The sequence below is a fragment of the Cheilinus undulatus genome, linkage group 18 (assembly GCF_018320785.1).
Source record: "Cheilinus undulatus linkage group 18, ASM1832078v1, whole genome shotgun sequence".
NCBI classification, from domain to species: domain Eukaryota; kingdom Metazoa; phylum Chordata; class Actinopteri; order Labriformes; family Labridae; genus Cheilinus; species Cheilinus undulatus.
In genome coordinates this window covers 42,382,519-42,398,525 of record NC_054882.1, presented here as the reverse complement: position 1 = coordinate 42,398,525, position 16,007 = coordinate 42,382,519, and the positions used below count along the sequence as shown (strand labels likewise).

The 16,007-nt window shown below is 42.5% G+C and overlaps 1 pseudogene; it reads left to right on the top strand.

The window, feature by feature from the left end:
- The first annotated feature begins 13,380 nt into the window (after positions 1–13,380).
- LOC121525997 lies at positions 13,381–15,930 on the top strand (annotated as a pseudogene).
- The last annotated feature ends 77 nt before the right edge of the window (positions 15,931–16,007 follow it).

Sequence of the window (16,007 nt, the reverse complement as noted above, 5' to 3'; positions counted from 1 at the left end):
CGGTGTAGTGTGCAACCATATGCAGCACAATGTGCAGGCATCCTTGTTGTTTTAGTTTTCGTGCCATCTACAACCATGGACTGCCCCGATCTTCATATATCATGTAGATGCTGTGATATTAAGTCTTTTTAAAATTAGGAATATTTTTCTGAAGTTGTTCCACAATCTTTAGATGTAGTTTTTCTTAGATTGTTGAACCTCTGCCCATCTTTGCTTCTGAGAGACTTTGCCTCTCTAAGGGCACATTCACACTAGAGCTGTTTGGTCCGCTATAAACGAACTCTGGTCCGTTTTCCGGGATAGTCCGGTTCGTCTGGAGTGGTGCGAAAGCTCACACGAACTCTGGTGCAGACCAAACAGGCGGACTCTGGTCCGCTTGAAAACAGGGGGTGTCAGTCCGCTTCCAAACGAACCCTGGTGTGGTTCATTTGAGGTGTGAAAGCAAAGCGGACCAACTTGTGAACCAAAGGCAGGAAGTCGCATAAAGCGTAATGATATACAGATTTATATGTGATTTAATACACTCAAATACATGTCGGTACCTCGCTTGGCGTTTGTGTAGCCATAGCAACACGTCATAGTCCAAGCTGATTTATTCATCTCCTGTTCAGTTTGACATGCTGGACAGCTCACCGCCTCACTGGCCGCTCCTAATGCCCCAGTGCATCCAAAAAAAAAAAAAGTAAATTTGGTGTTTTTTCATTGTTTATGTAGAAAAAAGACCAATAGAAAGAGATGGATTTCCGGATTTCTACGCCTTCTTTTCTTCTTGGTCGCCTTTTGTTTGTGAAGACAGTGCCCCTACCAGAGGTTGTAGGTGTTCGGATGGTTTGGTCCGTTTGAGCCAAGAGCAGTGTGAATGCCAACCAAACCAAAGGAAAGTGCAACAATGCTGCAACTTCTGTTCCAAAACGGACAGAGTCCCCCGGACTATCAGGTGTGAAAAGGACCTAAAATGTTCCTTGCCTGTTACTAATTAACCTAATTAGCTGCAAATGCTACAGCTGTTTTTCATTAGTACCACTTACTTTTCCAGCCTTTTGGTTCCCTGTCCCTACCTTTTTGAGATGTTGCTGCCATCAAATTAAAAACAGTAAAATGACTCAGTTTCAACATCTGATGTGTTGTTTATTGTTTATTGTCTATAATATTGGTTTATGGGGTTTGGCAATCGTTGATATTCAGCAAATATAACATGACTGAATGTAAAAGATGTCATTCTGTATTTCACATTTCAATCCTCCTTTTAAAGTCAAATCAAGCAATAGAGCAGGGATGTCAGAATCCATCACAACAGGGGCCAGATTCTGAATTTGGGTCTAACCAGAGGGCCCAACAGGGTCAAAATTTCCCATAAACTGTCAACCTCATCTTTACTGATAATGAATTATAGGGAAAAAACTAAACACTGATGATAAATGATTCTGAGACTGAAAAAAGTAAAAAATAAAAACGTTCAACAGTTAAAATGTTGGATGAAATTAAAAATCATGAGCTCTAAATGTCAAATTATGAGATTACATTCAAAATCACAAGATTAAAAGGTTAAAAAATGAGATGAAAATGTAGAATTTTGAATCGAAAAGATCAATATTTGGGATTAAAAGTCAAAGTTAGGAGTTGAAAAGGTCAAAATATGAGAAGAAAAAACAAAATAGTTAATTAAACGGTGACAATATGAGATAAAAATATGAGATCCAAATCAAAAGTTTCAAATCCCTAAATCATGAATTTGAAATGTTTAAATTATGAGACACAATTTAAAACTAGAAAAGCACTCAGACAGCGCAGACCTCCACCATTAGCCCTCTCTCCCAATAGTGGAGACTCCTTTAAAATCATTCCTGGATCCAGACAGTGATCCAGATCACTCCCAAAATCTAATTCGCTGATTACTCCCTCCCCAGTGGGGTGAAAACACGGTGAGGCAAAGCATTGGCTTCGCTACGTGTGGAAGTCATGGCAGAGGGTGAATATTCCTTTATTCCTCCCAGCATTGTGAGTATTCTCGCTACATTTCGCTGTCTTTCTCTCTGTTACGCTCCAACTCGTCTCCTCAACCGGGCATGCGTCTTTAAAACTCTCTAAACTCCAAAACTTTGAATAGAAACACACCCAAAATGCTGCTGGGATTGACTCATGACTCATGTCTGCCATCTCCTGGTAAAAAGTAGTAAAAGCTCAGACCTCAACCATTAGCCCTATCTCCCTATAGTAAATAATCCTTTAAAAAATTCCTGGATCCAGACGATGATCCGGATCACGCCCAAAATCTAATTAGTTCTGCCTTATGCCATTTCTGACATTTCCTAAAAATTTCATGAAAATCCTTCCATGACTTTTTGAGTTATGTTGCTAACGAACTAACAAATGAAGAAACCCACCAGATCACATCACATCCTTGGCGGAGGTAATGATTAGTTTTAAAGGTCAAGAGATGAGATGAGATGAAAATTTAAGAATTTAAATAAAAAATGTCAATATTTGTGGTTTGAAAGACAGAGTTAGGAGATGAAAATGTCAAAATATGTCTTAAAAATTAAATAGTGAATCTAAATGGTCAAAATATGAGAGAAAAAGTCAAAGTTATGATTTGAAAGCACGCCGCCACTGGACTCTAGAGCAATGGAAACACCTTCTTGGGAGTGAATCGTGAATCGTAAACATGAATCGCGCTTCGTGTTTACACCACTGCATCCACGCTTTGCATTGCACTTGGTGATGTATGGCTTGGATGCAGCTGTTACCATGGAAACCATTCCATGAAGCTCTCTACCACTGTTCTTGAGCTAATCTGAAGGCCACATGAAGTTTGGGGGTCTGTAGCCATTGACTCTGCAGAAAGTTGGTGACCTCTACGCACTATGACCTCAGCATCCGCCGGCTCCGTTACTTAACGTGGCCTACCACTTGGTGGCTGAGTTGCTGTCGTTCCCAATGGCTTCCACTTTGTTATAATACCACTGACAGTTGACTGGAATATTTAGAAGCCCGGAAATTTCAACACTGGACTTGTTGCACAGGTGGCATCCTATCACAGTACCACGCTGGAATTCACTGAGCTCCTGAGAGCGAGCCATTCTTTCACACGTTTGTAGAAACAGTCTGCATGCCTAGGTGATGATTTTATACACCTGTGGACATGGAAGTGGTTGGAAAACCTGATTTACATTATTTGGATGGGTGAGTGAATACTTTTGGCAATATAGTGTATATGCAAAATAGTTTCCATTAACAGAAATGATTAACATAGACTGCTTGAATGGAAGTAGTCAATATAAATTGCATGATTTAATTTACATTATATGAAAATAAGAAATGCACTGAACCATGGGCAATTTCAGACCCTTTTGGGGAGAAATGGAGCCCTAATTTTATCCTAGCACCCCTAAAATAATCATGACAAGAGCAAGACCACATTCTTTTCAAGTGTTGGGGGATAAAGTGTTTGACTTGTAGAAAATAAGTAATAGCACTCAGTGTGCACTCAATGCTCCCAACTTTGTGGGAACAATTCGGGGATGGCCCCTTCCTGTTCCAACATGACTGTGCACCAGTGCACAAAGCAAGATCCATAAAGACATGGATGAGAGAGTTTGGTGTGGATCAACTTGACTGGCCTGCACAGAGTCCTGACCTCAACCCCATAGAACACCTTTGGGATGAATTAGAGCGGAGACTGAGAGCCAGGCCTTCTGGTCCAACCTCAGTGTGTGACCTCACAAATGTGCTTCTGGAAGAATGGTCAAAAATTCCCATAAACACACTCCTAAACCTTGTGGAAAGCCTTCCCAGAAGAGTTGAATCTGTTCTAGCTGCAAAGGGTGGACCGACATTATATTAAACTCTATGGATTAAGAATGGTATGTCACTGAAGTTTATATGAGAGTCAGGGCAAGTGAGCGAATACTTTTGGCAATATAGTTTATATGCTAAATCTGCAAAAAAATCAGGCAATTTTTTTTTCATGTATAATGTGTTTGCCAACTTGATTCTCTCTGACCCAGTAACATATAAACACATTTACACTCCTGAACAAAATTCACACGTGCCGTCTTCGTTATTTTACCTCAATCATTCAAACAGAAGTTATACTCATTTAAAGATGGCTGGTAATTTCGAGCAGTAGCCTAATGAAAGAGGCTAGGGCTTAACAGGTTAAACTCACTATTATCCTTTTTTTGCCATTTTTTTGCCACTTTCAACCAATTTTTACAGCTTCACTGCCTTTTTTGCCTCTATTTTGTAACTTTTCATCTATTTTTGCCAACTTGTTTTAGCTAGTTTTACTCATTTTATTCACTTTCCACCTTTTTTGCCTCTTTTGGCTGTTAGGTAAATTACAAATACAGTAAACTTTACGATGTGTGCAACTTCCTGTGGTAAAAGGACTGTGTGTATGTAGACAAACATTTTCAGAAACCAGGATCTGGCTTTATCCTGGTTTTATGAAACTTGGTTTTACTCCCTGGAGAACTCTGGGAGACAACAGGACACTGCGGTATGTTTCGCCTTGCTGGCGGCCACCAGGTGTGACGTTGATGATGGTTTGGTCCCACCACTTGTACCTGTTCAGGTCCAGCCTGTGCCTTCTTTCCCACGTTTTTCCCTACTCTCTCACCTTAAAAAACTCTAACTAGCTAGCTAACTAACTTCTCATGAATATTGTGATGTTAGCAGACATAAAATATTCTCATAAAAGTGTCTGATGATTGTTAAAGTTCTCATGGAAAAGGTCAGAGGTCAAATAATCAAGCAGTGGTTTCACAATGCCTTAGTGCCGTTCAAACATCATAAATAAATGCTTCGTCTTTGTGGAGGACAGAGAGAGAGAGAAAGAGAGAGAGAGAGAGCAGACGCCATCGGAGAACAAACAGCAGAGAGAAAGTCGTGTGAAGGTAGGCGCGCTCGCCGTCTCTCTGTTTCTGTTTAACTTGTGATGATGGCTCTGATACGCTCTGTGATCATTACACAGAGACGCCAAACGCCCAGTGCCCTGTTTGCTCACGGCTCCTCTCTTTGGCAGGCCGATCGCTGATGAATATTTAACGCTCTCACACTGAAATAGATCGCCGTCAGGGTCGTGTGAGGTGTCTGCACAGAGTCCTCATCCTGCTCATAGCTGAAGGACGACGAACGAGACGCAGACCTGAAGGCTGACGCGCTGATCCGAGGACGGCTCCAACAGGAAGCAATCATTTTTCGCTGCAATGAAACCGGAAGCAACAAGTCTGGCAACATCCTGGTTTGAGTTAAGAGAGTTCATCCATTTAGGGGGGTCATAAATGTTCAATCCTGACCCTTCTCACTATGTCAGTATTAAACAAACAGCTCCTTTCACTGGAATGAAACGCCACAAGTGAACAGAGGAAGCAGTAGTGGCACATGAGACTCGGAGCGTGGGCAGCAGCACAAGGAAGCCAGAAGCAGAGCTAAGGTTGCCAACTTTTTAAGAAATGTGTTTTAGATCTGTAGTTTAATGGAAACTCAAGTATTTAATTCAGAAAAATCCTCTCCTCTCACCCCCCAAATATTGTCTTCTCACTGAAAAATTAAAACTCAAATTTTAGATATAGTTCTATGGGAAAAGACTAAAACTATTAGAAATGTTTATATTCTGTCATTTAAACCTAAGAGTACCTGGATGCAGCCAACACCTCCACTTCACACCGGACGTCAGAAAATCGCCGCCTTATCTCGTCTTCTAATACCAGAAGTCACTTAAACTAAACCTCTTCTTCGGTGTTTTCTTCGTGTGTTGCTGCCATATTAATAGAGGAATGTCCGCCACCTAAGGAAATACAGGTAGCCGAAAAATACGTGAGTTTTCAGACTTTACATTACATTTATGATACGATTTATGATCCAAATTCACGTAGCACTTTGCACAGACATAATATGGGACGGGAGTTTGTCTGGCCGGATGCTGATATTTCCACCACATTGCCAGGGGCAAATCTGCTATGTCATTTACACAGTAGACAAGGATTGTGCACGTTTAAAGAATAAAAAAGCTCAAATGACAAGATTACATGGATTTAAATGAATCATTTATAATAAATGATCCATGTTAAAATAATAAATGACAGTAAAACATAAAAGCAGAATCCACTTTCTTGTATTTTCTCAGTTAAATGAAAAGATGTACACCATGATTTAAAATAAAATAGTTTTATATACAGTTTCATATATGTAGAGATACTTTTTATTTTGAATTTATATATATACAGTGCTTAACAAATTTATAAGACCATCCTACCCCTAACCAAAGTCAGGTTTCTGCCACAGCTGTGGTGTTTATTTTGTATTGAGTAACTTATTTTGGTGAAACTTCCGGTTTCCGGAGCTGGCTGCTGGCTGCTAACTATCATTTGTTTCTCCTGAGGCTTTCACCCTGCCCCCCTGGTGCTGTGGAGAGTTACACCTGCAGCGAATCAACTGATTACTCCTGCTATTTAAGACCGGCTGCAGCTCTCTACAGCGCCTGAGTCTTGTCTACATTACCTCACGGTAAACGTCGTCTCCGGGCTCCTTCTCCTGATCCTTCAGAGAAGTTTTCTTGTGCTTTTGATGATTCCAGTGATCTCTAGTGTTTGCATTTTTGCTTATATTGTCGCTAACGTGCCTCTCCTCCTTTTTTCCAGTGCCTCCTGCTCAGTTCACCACAGCCAGCTCCAGCACTCCCTCACTCCCTTCTGGACTCTTGGAATCCCCTTCCCTGGTGCACTTATCCTCACAATAAAACTGTTAAAACTGCTTCCGTCTCCGCACCTGAGTTCAACCCACACACAAACATCACAACAGCTGCCCTAAATTAACAGCATTGGTAATTACCAAAATCATTTTTTTTTATATTTCTGCAATGGTTAATACACCAATAGGGGAGAGTGGGGTGAATAGTGCCAGTTTTTACTCAAAGTGATTTTAAAGTGAGGTCATGACAGTAACGCCTCCAACTTAAGTATGTACATATATTTCAGGATGTGGTGCATCCCTGGGAACAATAACTTTTGATCTGAAATTAACTGTTTGAGAAATATAGCTTTCGCAAAAAAAGTGGTCTCATGGCACAACTTGCCCCCGGTGCGGGGTAAGTTGTGCCTTTGGGGAGAATACGCTGGGGTAAATTGTGCCAGTGATTATTGAAGATTATTGAAGTAAAACAGAACATTTTAATCTCACAAACTGTAATGCTATATAAAAGCAAGACAAATATGATATAAAATTACTCATTTAAGGTTTATTTAGATATTGTCACCCTATTAAACTAATGGCATAAGTCATATTTTCTAGTTTTTGGGAAAACACAAAAACTTGAATACACAATATTGATATTTGTGAATCATTTCAGGCAACAAGGCTTTGGCAATAGATACCTGTTGACATACACAGAATGCTGTCTGTCAATTATGTAACATATACGAATGAAGTGAGTTAGGCCAATTCTGAACATCTCATTGTGGCTTAGGCCAGTTAAAAACTGAATAAAACTGCTCTTTAATAACAGTGCGAACTCTAAACTGAAATCAGTGTTAGCTAAATTAAACAAATGGCAGGTAAATCAAACACTGATGAGGCATGGCCATCTCCTCACTTCTCCAGCTGTTCTTGGCCCTTCTTTGCTGGGTTCTAGGTGTGTAGGTCTCCATGTGTGGTTGTGTGAATTTGTGAGGGTGGGTGTGTGGGTTAGGGTCTAGGTCTGTTGGTCTGGGATTTGTGTCTGTGGGTGTGTGGGTCTGGATTTGTGGGTATTTGGGTCTGGTTGTGTGGTTGTCAGGGTTTGGGTGTGTCTGTGGGTCTGGGTTTGTGGGTGTGCCACTGGCACAACTTAACCCAGGCCCTTTGGCACAAATCACCCCAGCCCCACCATTTTGAAAAACTAGCATGATTCAGAAGGTTAGAGCTAACGTCATGCTAACTGTATAGACTCATTGTGTAGCCTACTGAAGCACTAAAACATGCATGAAATGTTTTCAAACTTGTCTGTAATTGTTCAGACACAACAATCAAAAAACCTTGATCATAGAAATTTTACTTTGAAAGGCAAAAATCAGTTTTTTGAGCTAAAATGTGCTTACCTCTAATGCCATGTGCCCCTCTTTTATGCAGGATGAGTAAAATGGATGGCTCTTCAAAAATATGTGGTCACATGACCAATTTCTTCTATGGTTTTCTATAAACAAGGGGTGGCACTACTTCCCCGTTGGCACAAATCACCCCATTCTCCCCTATATAGAAGCTCTTTAACCCAAATGATATTTTTAATGCTGAAATAGAATTATTATTGTTATCCATGAATTCTCAAATTTACTGATTTACAAAAAAAAACAACTGAAAAAATAGTAAAGCAAATTAATATTTCTTTATTAATATGTCAAATTATAGTTATTTATTTGCATTCCTGAACAGAAAAATGAGTTTTAGTGGTTGAATGTTATGCTTGATTCATTTCTGACTTCTCAGAGAAGCTCAGTGAGCCGGCTCAAATTTGGGTTTAAAAAGGTGAATTCAGTTTGAAATCCCTCATTCCTGATAAAACGGTAAAACATGGAGAGATGACTGAAAATGAAAGAGTCCGCATTAAAGCACTTCATGATGCTGGATGGTCTCTGAGACAAATATGACAGCTGGTCTAATACATTTGTTAAGCGCTGTATGTTAAATTGATCATTTGAGATTTTTATCCCAAAAAGTTGCACAATCCTTGTCTACTGTACTGGAAAAGGTTGCAGACTTGCCTCTGGCAACATGATGACAACGTGGACGTCCAGCCAGCCAGCCAATCTCCTGTCACATGTCTGTGCAAAGTGATACTTGACTTTGGATCATAAATCTATTTATTCAAATTAATGTTATGTAATCACTGTGCTTGTTAGTCTGAAAACTCACGCATTTTTCGTCTACTTGTATTTCCTTATGTGGCGGACCTGCCTATGATAATATGGCGGCCATGCACAAAGAAAACAACGAAGGAGACATTCAGTTCAAATGATTTCCGTTATTAGAGGACCAGGTATGGTGGCACTCGTCCCACTGACTGGTATGAATCGGAGGTCCTTGGCTGCATCCAGGTCCCTCTCTTTAAAGTGTAAGTGCTGGCTCAGAGCTAACTCCGCCCACCTCCAAAATTCAAAAAATTCCCAGAAAGTGAGCGGGTTGGTAGTGAGAGGAGGGAAGGGAAAAGGATGGGGTTTTCCAATTGAGGCAGGAGGGACAGTGATGTCCCCTTGTCAGAGAGAGACACAGAGTCCCCCAGCACTGCTGCGGGGGTCTTTTAAAGGGGGAGTTTTTCCCTCTAGAGCCCCCTGACGCAGGCAGCAGCCCTGCTGAAGAGGGAAAAAAAATGCGAGTGTAGGGGAAACGAGATACATACGTCCATTGGCAAATGGTATTGGCAAAAGCCCGGTGTATTCTCAACAATAAAAATTAACTTCACCAGCGGGAAAACTCACTGTTAACAGCCTGCACACAGATAAATACACGGTTAGTTTGTGCCTTTGAGATAACTAAATGTCACACAATGTTAAAAGGTTCAACAACTACACCAGCATAAGACAGGCTTTCCACTGTTAAAAAAACTAACATAGGCCAGTGATCAGTTAGAAAGGTTTATTTTCACAGAATTTAAAAACTAAATCAAGATAAAATAGGCTATTTTACCCAAGACCTTGAAATAAAAATTGTTCTTTTGTGGCGCTAAAATCAGGTTAAAACACAATCAAGAGTCTTTGGAGGTTAAAACTAGCTAAGACAGTTCCAGGTTACTTCCTTAAGAAAAGAGTTTTTACAGAGAGCAGGCGACGCAGGTCTGTAGGAACACAGCGCGGCTTCCTCTTTGGGCCTCCGTACCTCCGTGGCCACCTCTCTGTCGTTCCTCCGATGTTCGGGAGCGCTGTGGGGGAGGTAGAGGGGCTCAGTCTCGGTACAGCAAAAACTGTAATAAACCACTCACTCTCCAGTAGATAGGTCTGGTTGCTTTCCTTTACTAAGCTTTGGTAGGCGTTGTATGAAGCTTCCTCTGCGTCTGACGCTGCAGTCCTCGGCCCCTGCCTCAGCGCAGTCACAGCCCGGCTCCAGTCCGCTTCCGTCCTCCCCACTCAAACCAGCGGCTTTACTTATCTCTTATAGCGTGTTGTCTCAGTCTCTGGTTTGGTCCTCAAGGCCTACGTCCACGCCCAGCTCCCTTCACTTCGTTTCCGTCTCTTTCACCGTGCGTTCACACCAAGCGCGAGTAAATTTATTCGCGCGAATGAATCCCATGTGAAGTCAATGTAAAGTTGACGCCCCTTCGCCTCGGGTGGCGCGAATCGCGCGAATACACGATGTGTGACGCGCGATACGCGCGAGTGATTCGCGCAAATGAGGCGAATTCGCACCGCCAGTTCGCTTCATCGCGTCTACGCTCGAGTTCAAAAAATTGAACTCCGGCGAATTTTCGCGCCACGATGGCCAATCAGCATGGCGATCCTCCGGCGACGTCACCGGATGTTTCCGAAGGAGGGCCGGCCCGGAGGAAGCGGCTCATTCAACCCGAAAATGGAGCAGAGACCGGGATGTCTGTTTCTGACGTGCCTGTTCCACCGGCACAGGAATAAAAGGAGCTCGCTTGGATTAAAGTCAGGGAGGACGTCGGATTGTCTGGTAAGTTGTACAAACATCCGTCTATCACTCGTTTTCTTCCATCTATTACCAAGTTAGCATAACATCGTCAGGCATGCTAATTTTCCCCTCACTACTGGACAGTTGTGTGTTTTATTCAGGTGGGAAATGGAAGAAACAGAGGGACACGTACTTGCAGAAGAGGAGAAAGGAGACAGAGTGGAGGAGCAGGGCCATCAGGACCCTCCATCACCAAAGGGGGACGAGCAGTAACATGGAGAGGGGGGTCGAGAACAGTCGGGCTGGACTTCCATGAAGATCAGGGCCAGCAGATGAGGTATAAAGTTTCCTGACAGCACACACAGCATAGGAAATATTTAGGGAGAAATGTCTTCATAAGCCACAAATGGAAAGTTGTCTTCTTTTGCCACTTTGTGGACAAACAAGAATATAAATAGTGTCATAGCAGAACCTGTGTACTGTGTTCATATGTACACGTTTGTATTTTATCAGAACATCATGTACTCCTCTCTGAAACACTACTACCTGCTGCTGCTTCTGCTCCTCCAACACCTGGCCCATCCACTCCAGCTGCTGTTCCCACAGGTATGTAAATGAATAGAGCCACATTAATCAACAAATGATAGATTTGTTATTAAACTGATCATTCTGAGCATTTTAAAGGAGGAGGGAAGTAATCTCTCACAGCTTTCTTTAGACCAGATATTTTATAATGTAATTCATGCATGTATGTTTATCTTTGGTAGAGCTAGTGCTGCCTCTCATGTCACAACCTGATCTTTTTCTGTGTATTTCCTTAGTAGTATTCTATTGATAAATTACAATAGTATCACTAAATATGTTGTTTCCATTACAGAGACCCCAAGGAGGAGATCCCTGAGTGACTCCAGACAGCAGCTCATGGAGGTGGAGAGGATGTTGCTGGAGGCCCTGAGGACCAGTCCACCTGCAGCAGGAGGTGGAGAGGATGAAAAGTCTGCTTCCTTCCCTGCAGAGATTGCTGCTTCAGATGAACAAATTTGTCTTCAAATTCATAGACTGATGTATAAATATAGCACCGTTCTGCTTAATCTATAACAATTGGAACCTAAAGAATAGTTTTGGTTTCTACAAACTGAGGTAAATATCTCTGCAGGGAACGAGCCAGACTTTAATCTCCTGTCTCCTCTCCTTCTGATCCCTCTCTCTTCCATTCAACTCCTCCAAGCACGCTCCTTTATGTTTCTGTTGTAAATTGATTTAAGTTTGTTTAAATGTTATGTTAAATACTTGTTCTTTTTATAAATCAAATTGTCTTTTAATAACAATCATAGTTGGACTTTTTAAGGTAACAATCTCATGATTCTCTTATTATCATGGAGTAGATATTTGATTAACATTAACACTCATGCCAGTGTCAGCACTGTGTATGATCATTTTAAGTCTAAATATTGCTCATGTTTGGTTGGCTGGTAAATCTGGGATAACTTTCAGTCAAAAATTTCTTAATAATAATAGGACAGGTATCAAAGCACTGAAACAAGTTTATTATGGTGTTTATATGAAATATAAAAGTACAGGAAGTTTGTTGCTGTGGCTGTCTCCTTAAAGAGCTGTGGTGATGTGATGCTTTTTGCACTACATGTTGGGTTGCCATTGGACTGCTCCTTGAGGTTTTCAGATCGTAGTGATTATATCCAGGATGATCTTGCAGACGGAGGGAACACTGAGCCAGAAGCAGCTAGCAATGGTCCTGAAGGAGTCATCAGTGGAAGATATCTATAACACAAGAAAAACATTTAATTTAACTGAGTAGCAGAGAAAAACTGTAGCTGAGAGTCACCATGAAGTAGGATCATTATAATATTACATGTGTACATGACTGCACATGCGTGTCCTCATGTCTTCTGCTGTAAATTGGTAATGGTGGTGTGTGAAATCTACCAGTCAATTTTATTTTTCCATTCATCTGGGTGAGATCATTTCCTGCCTCTGTTTACTTTAATGTGGTTAATGAAACTACAGATGGTCATTTCCACCTGAATGACCAGACAATAGCAGAAAGCAGCTCAAGAGGTTTTCAGAGTTTTATGTCACACAGATTAACTTTACAAAGTGAATGAAACAAAGAAAGGTGTATGAAGATAGCTTGTCAACCCCTTGACATGTGATTTTAATTTATAAATCACTGCATTAGGGTGTTTATGTGCTTTAAACATACATACAACAGCACACGTGTCTGTATATATATATTCACTGTGGCAAGCTGTGATGAGATATGGATCAAAGACAAGTTCTGTAACTTCAGTATGTCCTCATACAACAGACATAATCAGTGACTTTTCAGTGGAGTTCTGTAATGACCACAGACACATACAGACAGGCTACTCTGCAGCTATGACTCCCCTCTCATGTGTCGCACTTTGTAAAATATTTTCCACTAAAACATGAGCTAATCCACAAAACATGCATAATTACTCACCGGAGACAGGTGGGCGCGTATCTGCAGCTGGGATATTGTCTGTAGTTGATATCCTGGAGTGATATCACAGCACCGATTAAAGCTAACGGGCTAACTGGGCTAGCCGACAATAGCACCGGCTGCCGTCATCTAGACAAAGCTCCTGGAGAAGGTGGTGGTGGACTTCACTGAGCTGTGTGGGTCTCCCAGGGATCTGATGCACCCAGACACGACGAGTGTCCGTCAGTTATGGACTTTCCACAGCAGAGAAAGCAGCTGTCTCTTGCGTGCGGTCCAGCTCCGCCATTGACAACTGACTGATGCCGGATGTGGAGAAGAAAGCCCCTCCCTCCTCGCGTTTTTTGGCAGAGAGTTCGCGCGAACAGGGCAAGTTTATTCGCGTGTGTCATTCGCGTGAATTGAAAAATATCAAGCGAGTAAACTCCCTCTATTAGCGCGAGTAATTCGCACGAAATAAGCGATCATTCGTGCTTGGTGTGTACGCACAGTCAGTCTCTTGTCGCCTGCTCTCGAGTCCGCTCTCCATCTCTCTGTTTCCTCTACCAGTCTGTTGCCCTTTGTCGCACCTATGAGTCTTTTTAAAATCAGCTCAGAGTCCTTCTGTCCAATCAGTGGTGGGTGCACAGTCCAATCAATCTCAGCTGCCTTAATCAGTCATGTCACACTAAAAGTCCATACTAAAACCAGTAAAACTAAAAACACACATCAATGATTAAAATGGCAAATAAAATTCACTCAATTAAAAGCACACAAATCATGCAAATAAACACATTAGACATGACTGTTAAACAAACCAAATAACTGGCACTGTGACATAAACATGACATGTTTCTCAGCAGATAGCTGCAACAGTTAGCACCACTAACAAAGGCTAATACAGTTAGCTCTTACTGTTCTGTCCCTGGTGGTCTGGCGTCCTGGAAAAAGCTCACAGTGTACTGGAAACAGGTGAGAAAATGCTAGAAAAGCTGCTTCCTGAAAGGAATCGTGGAGAAAAGTCACTTCGAAAAATGGAGAGTAGGGAAAAATCGCCTTCTATCACAAGGATGTCTGGCTCATGGAAGGAGCAGCTCAGCTCACTTTAACAGATCGCTTTACTGTAAAGTGCTAGTTTCAAATCGACGCCTTTATACTGTCGCTACCCATTCAAGTGAAGAGTCCTTTGAAACAGCCAGTCACAGCGCAGATCGTCAGAAGCGTAACATGACGAAATTCAAAAATTAGTTCAAACAACACACAAAGATATGGAAGCCTAAAGGACGAAATTGTCACAATAAAATAGAATAAATAAAGTTGCCCATAAAAAAATCAGATAAAAACCCTATAAAATAACGAATTTAAATAACAAAACAAAAGATTATATCAAGGCTCCAGACTGCCCCTAAATGGTTGGATTTTGCCCCTCAAATTTCAGACACTGCAAGTAAATTTTTCTTCTACTCCCGCATGTGCCACCAGTAAATTTGCTAATTTTTAAAATTATTATTAAATATTTTTTGTAGTTATTTGTAGACAAGTCTGGCCTACCTGGAAAGTTCAAAGCCTGGATCTACCAACATGGCATTCTTCCCAGAATCCTATGGCCCCTTCTCGTATATGCCATCCCAATCTCTACAGTCGAGACCTTAGAGAGGAAGGTCAGCAACCACCTTCGGAGATGGCTTGGACTACCAAAGAGCTTGAGCAGCATCGCTCTCTCAACAACAAGCTGCAGCTACCCTTCAAATCCTTGGAGGAGAAATTCAAGGTGGCAAGAGCAAGAGAAGTGTTGCAGTATAGGGACTCAAGCCATCTGAAGGTAGCCAAAGCAGGAATCCAAGTGAGGACTGGTAAAAAGTGGAGGGCGGAGGAGGCTGTCCAAGAGGCAGAGGCAAGGCTGCGTCACAGGAGCCTTGTGGGAGTGGTCACACAAGGCCGTGCGGGGCTAGGATGCTTTCCAATTCCCCAATTTAGCTCCACAGGGAAGGAGAAGCGGTGTTTTGTACAAGAGGAAGTCAGAGCAGCAGTGGAAGACACAAAATCCTGCAAGGCCGTGGGGATGAAACAACAGGGAGCATGGACAAGATGGGAGGATGCGGTTGAGAGGAAGGTGACCTGGAATGAGATCTGGAAAGCCGAGCCTCACTGCATCAAATTCCTCATCCAGGCAGTTTATGATGTGCTTCCAAGCCATCTAACCTCCATACATAGGGCATAGCAGAGTCACCAGCATGCCCCCTGTGTTCCAAGCGAGAAACTCACCAGCTGCACTACGGCACTTGGAGATGGACGATACCACTGGAGGCATGACCAAGTCCTTAAGACCATCGTTGAAGCATCAGCACAGGACTTGAGTGGGCAAAGCAGTACCGTCCCTCCAAGAAAACCATCGCCTTTGTCAGAGCTGGGGAGCAGGCAACCCCTGCAGCCAGAAGAAGACCTGCAGGCATCCTGACCTCTGCAAGAGACTGGCAGCTGTTGGTGGACCTCAAGCAGCAGCTGAAGTTCCCCAGTCACATCGCTGTCACCACCCAGACATCGTCCTTGTGTCTGAGAACACCAAGCAGGCTGTGCTGCTGGAGCCGACGGTCCAGTGGGAAGACCGCCTGGAAGAAGCCTTTGAGAGGAAGCTCTCCAAGTACATGGGACCGGTCAGCGACTGCCGACAGGCTGGATGGAGAGCGAGGTGCTTCCCAGTGGAGGTGGGTTGCAAAGGTTTTGTGGCCCGTTCTTTGGCCAGAGCCTTCAGCAATTTGAGCATCGAGTGAGAGAGGAAGAGGAGAGCCATCCGCAGTACAACTGAAGTGGCAGAGAGGGCCTCAAGATGGCTGTGGCTCAAGAGAGGAGATCCTTGGAGTCGTGGTAGCTAGCTAGCCATCTGGACACAAGCTGAGGTCTGATCAGCCCCTGCTGGGTCACCTGGATGAGGGTGTATGATGTTGAGAGA